Source organism: Bufo bufo, chromosome 5 (genome assembly GCF_905171765.1).
Source record: "Bufo bufo chromosome 5, aBufBuf1.1, whole genome shotgun sequence".
Taxonomy (NCBI): Eukaryota; Metazoa; Chordata; class Amphibia; order Anura; family Bufonidae; genus Bufo; species Bufo bufo.
In genome coordinates this window covers 291,366,779-291,374,331 of record NC_053393.1, presented here as the reverse complement: position 1 = coordinate 291,374,331, position 7,553 = coordinate 291,366,779, and positions in this window count along the sequence as shown.

The following is a 7,553-nucleotide window of genomic DNA, read 5'->3' as shown; positions in this document are numbered from 1 at the left end:
ACTGACCACATCAGAATATGCTAATAATGGCAGCTGTACATGACATCTAAATATATTAGCATAGGAGATGTTGACCAGAAATGCATACATAGATTACCAATCGAATTTGACATCTGACCTATAGGAGTCATAGTTATGCACTATATAGCCAAAAGTATCTGAACACTCCTGTTAATTATTGAGTTTATGGCCTCTTTCACGACCGTATGGCTTTTTAAGTGTTTTGTGGTCCGTTTTTCATGGATCCGTTGTTTGTGTTTCCGTTCAGTTTTTCCGTTCCGTTTTTCCGTATGCCATATGCAGTAATTACGTAGAAAAAATTGGGCTGGCCATAACATTTTCAATAGATGGTTCAGCAAAAACGGAAAGTTGCGGAAGATATAAGGAGTACATTCCTTATGTGTTCCATTTTTTTTGCGGACCCATTGACTTGAATGGAGTCGCGGAATGTGATTTGCGGGCAATAATAGGACAAACGGAAAAACGGAAACGAAATGCATATGGAGTACATTCCGTTTTTTTTTTGTGTAACCATTGAAATAAACGGTTCCGTATACGGAACACAAAAGACGGCCCGTAAACAGAAACATTTTTTTTTTCGTGTGAAGGATGTTCAGGTGTTCACTTTTTTGGGCAAATATTGTACACATAGTCAAGCTAAATGTGCTTCTGACTAGTTTCACATGAGTGTATTGCAGGCTCACCACACATAAGATTCCTGACCCAACTGTTGGTCTATTGATTGGAAATCACAGCATCAATAAAGGCTGGAACACTAGTTGTGTTCCAGCCTCTATTGTGAGGCTCCAATAGAAAGAGAGAATCCAGCTTCTTGTGGAGGAAAAAATAGTTCTTTATTGGCTCATCGTATAAAATCCACCAAAATCACAGGAAAAAGGTGTAGTAACATGTTTTGGGCTACAGAATCCAGCCCTTCATCAAGACATAACACACATTAAAACCATTCCTTTTTATGCAGCACAAGGTCCAACCCCCTCTAATCAGCAAAGTGTCCGCACCTGGAGCCTGGAATGGGAACCATTCAGCGGTCCAGGGGAGGAGATCCAGTATCACAGGTGACGCATACATACACATAATGAACATATCTTAGGCCACTTTCACACCTGCGTTAGGTGCGGATCCGTCTGCCATCCGCACAGATGGATCCGCACCTATAAATGCAAACGATGGCATCCGTTCAGAACGGATCCGTCCGCATTCTATGTAAAAAAGTGTTTAAGTCCAATTGTTAGTCATACGGATCCGTCCCGACCCCACACCGAAAGTCAACAGGGGACGGATCCGCCCGCAACCGCACCATATTGAGTCAACGTCAAACGGATCCGTCCCCACTGACCCACACTGCAAGTCAGGACGGATCCGCCTGGCTCCGCACGGCCAGGCGGACACCAAAATGCTGCAAGCAGCACCCCGGTGTCCACCTCCAGAGCGGAATAAGGGCGGAACGGAGCCAAACTGATGCACTCCGAACGGATCCGCATCCATCCAGAATGCATTGGGGCCAAATCAATCCGCCCGGGGCCGCCTGTGAGAGCCCCGATATGGACCCCACAGGCGGACACCGAAGCGCCGGTGCAAAGGTAGCCCTAGCTCTATTGCAGAGTGAGGTCATGTTTTCTATTTACCCTTTTTGGCATGCAGGTATCAAGTGAAAACATCCAAAAGGTCTCCCTGCTAAGGAGTTTTTGTCTGCGGTCCCCTCCTCTTATGGGCAATGAAACCACTTCAATCCCCTGTGCACAAAACACAGATGCGTCACCTCTGTGAACAGTGGCGAAGTGGAAAGTCGCTGCCGATACATTGCGAGTCTGAAAATGAGGAACCATTCAGCGGTCCAGGGGAGGAGATCCAGTATCACAGGTGACGCATACATACACATAATGAACATATCTTAGGCCACTTTCACACCTGCGTTAGGTGCGGATCCGTCTGCCATCCGCACAGATGGATCCGCACCTATAAATGCAAACGATGGCATCCGTTCAGAATGGATCCGTCCGCATTCTATGTAAAAAAAGTGTTTAAGTCCAATTGTTAGTCAGACAGATCCGTCCCGACCCCACACCGAAAGTCAACAGGGGACGGATCCGCCCGCAACCGCACCACATTGAGTCAACATCAAACGGATCCGTGATGAGCCAATAAAGAACTGTTTTTTACTCCACAAGAAGCTGGATTCTCTCTTTCTATTGGATATTCTATTAGGCCCAGTTCTGGCTTTGTTTCCGTGCTTCGTGGATTAAAGTCAGAGGTAAGAGCTGCAGCCATTTCTATCATTCTATTGTGAGGCTGGAACACAACTAGTGTGGTCAGGCTGGAACACTAGTTGTTAATACACAGTGTCAGGGCTTGTTCACACGGCCATTGTGGTTCTGTGGCCGTATTGTGGCCCGCATACGACGGGTCCGCAATACATGGGCATCGGCCCGCGTGCACTCAGCATCACGGATGCGGACCCATTCACTTGAATGGGTCTGCAATCACGGAGATACTGAACGGAAGCACAGATTGGAATCCCACAAAATCACTAAGGAGTTCTTCGGTGGTGTTTCTGTTCATGTCTCCACACCACAAAGAAATAGAACTTGCTCTATTTTTTTGCGGTGCGGACGGATCATAGACCCATTCCAGTTGAATGAGTTTCAATCTGTCCCGGCCGCGGCACGGACGTTGCCCGTGCATTGGGGGCTGCAAATTGCGGTCCCCAATGCACAGAATGGAACCACAACGGCCGTGTGAATAAGCCCTCACACTGGGGTTCCTGGGATCCACCAGAGGAAAATATTCTTGAGGCTCAACCCCCATGTCATCAATAAAGTTTATGAGGTTTTGAATCAAAGAAAAAAACCTTTGTGGCCAGTGATTGGCTCTAAAGGCAGCTTTGATTTTTTTTTTTCTCCTAGCTGTTTGAGGCCTATTATTGTATCAGAGATTGTATCTTAACCTCTTCGCTACCAGCGCCGTACATGTAAGGCGCTGGTGCAGTTTTTAGCCCTTTCATGACCCACTCTAAAAAAGGCCTGAATGTCCAGGCAATTTTTCATGATTTTGTGCACATGATGGTTTAGTGACCCTAACTTTTTTATTTGTTTCACTCCCAAAATAATTTTTGCGATGTTTTTTACTTGACACTTAGTACTTTTTATTAGCATGTGTTTTTTAGAGATTATTTTTTTCCTTTTTTTTAGGTTTAATTTGGGGAAACCCACTGGTTCTTATTAAGAAGTAATTTTTTTTTTATTATAGCTTTTTATTTCTTAAATATTAAAAGTGACACAAAAATTTATTATTGCAATGGGTTCCTTATTTTGTGATGATCGTTTTATTATGTAACATGTATAGGTTTGAGTGAAGGGGGCGACTATGGTGATGGTTTCTATTAGTGACGGCATTTAAAACATTTGTTTACATTTTTATTAGCATTTTATTTATTTAATGTTTTTTCCTTATATTTTAATTTATTTTTGCCGCATAATATGTACCCCAAGAGGTCATTAAAAGACGTCTAGAGGACACAGACTTTTTTTTTTTTTTTGCACTGTTTAAAATGTAACTGGAGCATCCACAGAAGCCCCAGTTGTAGGGGAAAACAGCCACCCGTGGGGGCATTACACACATGCAGAGCTGATCAGGGTCTCCAGCTCTGCTCCTACCAATTTAGAAAAATTAGCAATTACCTAACATTCCCCATTTGTCTACTTTATGTTGACATAATTTTGTAAATGTCATTTTTTTTTAGAACGTTAGAAGGTTTAGAATTTTAGAAGCAATTTTTAAAAATTTTAAGAAAATTTCCAAAACCTACTTTTTAAGGACCAGTTCAGGTGTGAAGTCACTTTGTGGGGCTTACATAGTGGAAACCCCCCATAAATGACCCCATTGTAGAGACTACACCCATCAAGTTACTCAAAACTGATTTTACAAACTTTGTTAACCCTTTAGGTGTTCAACAAGAATTAAAGGAAAATGGAGATGCAATTACAAAATTTTCACTTTTTTGGCAGATTTTAATTTTTTTTTATTTTTTATTAATCTTTATTATTTTTTCAAAGTCCATACAACTTCAACAATCACTTAATTGTATTACATTATAAAACAGCATGTCGCTTAATGTATTATAGAACCACATGCATACATACATAACTTTGCATATTACCCACCCTCCTTCCCCAGCTGCTCTTTCCTCCGTTTGGAAAAAAAAAGAAAACGTTCTCTTGCCCCCCCCCCCCTCTACCCTTCCCTGATCTCTCTCGAAATCCTATCGTGTATTCCCATTATATTTATCCATCCTATACTTATATTCATCCCTCTTTTTTTTCCCCTTCTAGACATTTTTAAGCTTGTGATAATAGGGTTGTGATCCGAAATACCACGTTGTCCATACCTAACTCGTTCAATGTCCAGTGAACCTTTATTATTTGTAAAAACTAAGTCAATCCGTGATAAACTCCTATGCGTTTTAGAAAAACATGAGTATCTCTTTAACCCTGGATACATTACTCTCCAAATATCAATCCAACCTAATTCTTCTGTGATACTTTTTAATTTAGATCCCGTGCATTTCCTCTGTATTTCCCCTAATCTACAGTCGTGGCCAAAAGTTTTGAGAATTAGATAAATATTGGAAATTGGAAAAGTTGCTGCTTAAAGGATAACTGTCACACTTAGACCCTAATTTCAATTTTCATATATGTAGTTACTAATAACATGATATTCCAGAATCAGTTACTATTAGACTGACTTACCCCATATTTAATAAGATTCAGCCCTTAGCAACCAGTCTGCATAAAACTGTTATTTCACTATCGAGTTAAGATGGCCGGCACCCTGAGGCTATTCCCACCTGCCCTCACTAACCAGTAACAATAGCCCCCCAAAAGTGTCAGTAACCAGAGCCCTCCCCCCTAAAGGGTTAATCTCCTGCAGCACAAAGGGGTACTCTTACCACATGTTGCTTTCATTTATACACTGAGCATATGGCAGATCTCCCTTCCCTGGTCTGCGCTGATTGAACTCTGCATTCTCCAGCTCTGCTGAGTGAGGGAGCGTCTGCCAAGCGCAGGGACAGGGAGAAGTGCACACAGCCCAGGCACTGTTATCAGTTGCTGGGGAGGACCTGGCTTTAATAATTTACTTACAGTCCCTGGCTGTCAGTAATCTGACCTTGCACGCAGCCTGCTTCTGCGTCCTCCGTCCTTCAACAGATAGACGGACCATGCCTAGCAACCCTATTTTTAGCACAGGTAAAAGTAGGCAGTACAGGGAACAGAAATGTGGAATTAAGGGGTGTGATGAATACCACACCTCGTGCCCACTTGACGTCAACTACGTTGAGCTCACGAGACGTGGTATGGTCACAGGTCTACCAAAAACGTGAAGTTACGCCCTCCAGTGGAGCACGTAAGGTCAGGTTGGTATAGCTTACACACACCTCCTGTCCACGCGGGCACAGAGAGGCAACAAGCTGAGAGAGCCTTTTCACTGCCGCAGTGAAACAGCGACTCCTCAGCCTGGGTATCTGCCACCAGTTCTAGTTTGATATAAGCCCGGTCCGCTAACGGGATTATATAGGGTCAGAAACCAACCCGCGGTAGCTTATAACTAGGCCAAAACACGGACGTGGGGATTCGTGATCGAGATACAAGACAGCACAAGATTAAATTATAGATTTAATCGCCGTATGGGCACACTAGATTTAACACAATATACACAGACAATATATACAGTGGTCTGAGGTTACAGATTACAGGTTATATGGGTACAACAGGGTTAAGCAGTGTAAAAGTCAGTTACCGGGTAAGATGAAAGTTCCTTTGAGATGTTCTTTGCTGGAGTCCACATGAAGGGCCGTGATCTCAGCTATTTCCTGGGTCCCTCTAAACACATTTGTAGGATGTGACCCCTCTTCAGAGAAAGACGCGCCTACTTGCTGGCACCAGACTTTTAACCTGTAGCCAGCCTCTCCCCTCCCGGCCTCAGGGAGAGGTCCACTCCCCCTCTTCTGGGCTGGCAGCAAATGACCAACAAAACTCTTTTAGGGTTCATTGCTCCAGACCAGAGGGTCATAGGGAGATGGTTCTGGGACCAATGGATCTGCCTGGGTTCCGGCTACAAGTAGAGCCCAAACCTGGTACCGTTATGTGATTTCTATGGGGAGATACGGATATCTCCCTACCCTGACCTTGTCCCATTACCAAAGACCATGGGAACGTACCTCGTGGCCACCGGGACACAAATATGTATCCGGTTTGCGCCTGCGATGGCCAGGCGGTTCATAATTCCTTATGAAAAGTAGGTGCCAACATGTCTGGGAGGTTTCATTGATCCGGGGCAAGGGCGGATACCCCCTGCTGGGGGTTTTCCTGCAGGATTCAGTTGGCTCCAAACTGGTGGAGGTGAGGTGTGACCTTCTCCTTGAAGCCTGGACCCCCTGGGGGGGTAGAAACTAATTTTGCATGTACACTGAACATGCCAAGAGGTGCATCAGATGACAATCAGGCCTGGGGCTTTGAAGCAGGGCCCTCCTGTGGAGTTCACTACCTCCACTATCTGTCAGCAAATGGGGGTGTGAGGACATGGCTGACAGTAAATATTAATCCATATTCCTCACAAGGGGTAATTGAATACCAGTGAAAAGTTGAAATAGGGCCACCAAGGAGATATTAATCACCACAATCCAATACTCCCAAAAAATATATACGACAGTTATACTTTAGGTTTTTATAATAGCAATTTGCATATACTCCAGAATGTTATGAAGAGTGATCAAATGAATTGTATAGTCCTTCTATGCCATGAAAATTAAAATTAGCTCAATCCTAAAAGAACCTTTCCACTGCATTTCATTGCTGTCATTAAAGGACCTGCTGATATCATTTCAGTAATCGTCTTGTTAACTCAGGTGAGAATGTTGACGAGCACAAGGCTGGAGATCATTATGTCAGGCTGATTGGGTTAAAATGGCAGACTTGACATGTTAAAAGGAGGGTGATGCTTGAAATCATTGTATTTCCATTGTTAACCATGGTGACATGCAAAGAAACGCGTGCAGCCATCATTGCGTTGCATAAAAATGGCTTCACAGGCAAGGATATTGTGGCTACTAAGATTGCACCTCAATCAACAATTTATAGGATCATCAAGAACTTCAAGGAAAGAGGTTCAATTCTTGTTAAGAAGGCTTCAGGGCATCCAAGAAAGTCCAGCAAGCGCCAGGATCGTCTCCTAAAGAGGATTCAGCTGCGGGATCGGAGTGCCACCAGTGCAGAGCTTGCTCAGGAATGGCAGCAGGCAGGTGTGAGCGCATCTGCACGCACAGTGAGGCGAAGACTTTTGGAAGATGGCCTGGTGTCAAGAAGGCCAGCAAAGAAGCCACTTCTCTCCAAAAAAAACATCAGGGACAGATTGATCTTCTGCAGAAAGTTTGGTGAATGGACTGCTGAGGACTGGGGCAAAGTCATATTCTCCGATGAAGCCTCTTTCCGATTGTTTGGGGCATCTGGAAAAAGGCTTGCCTGGAGAAGAAAAGGTGA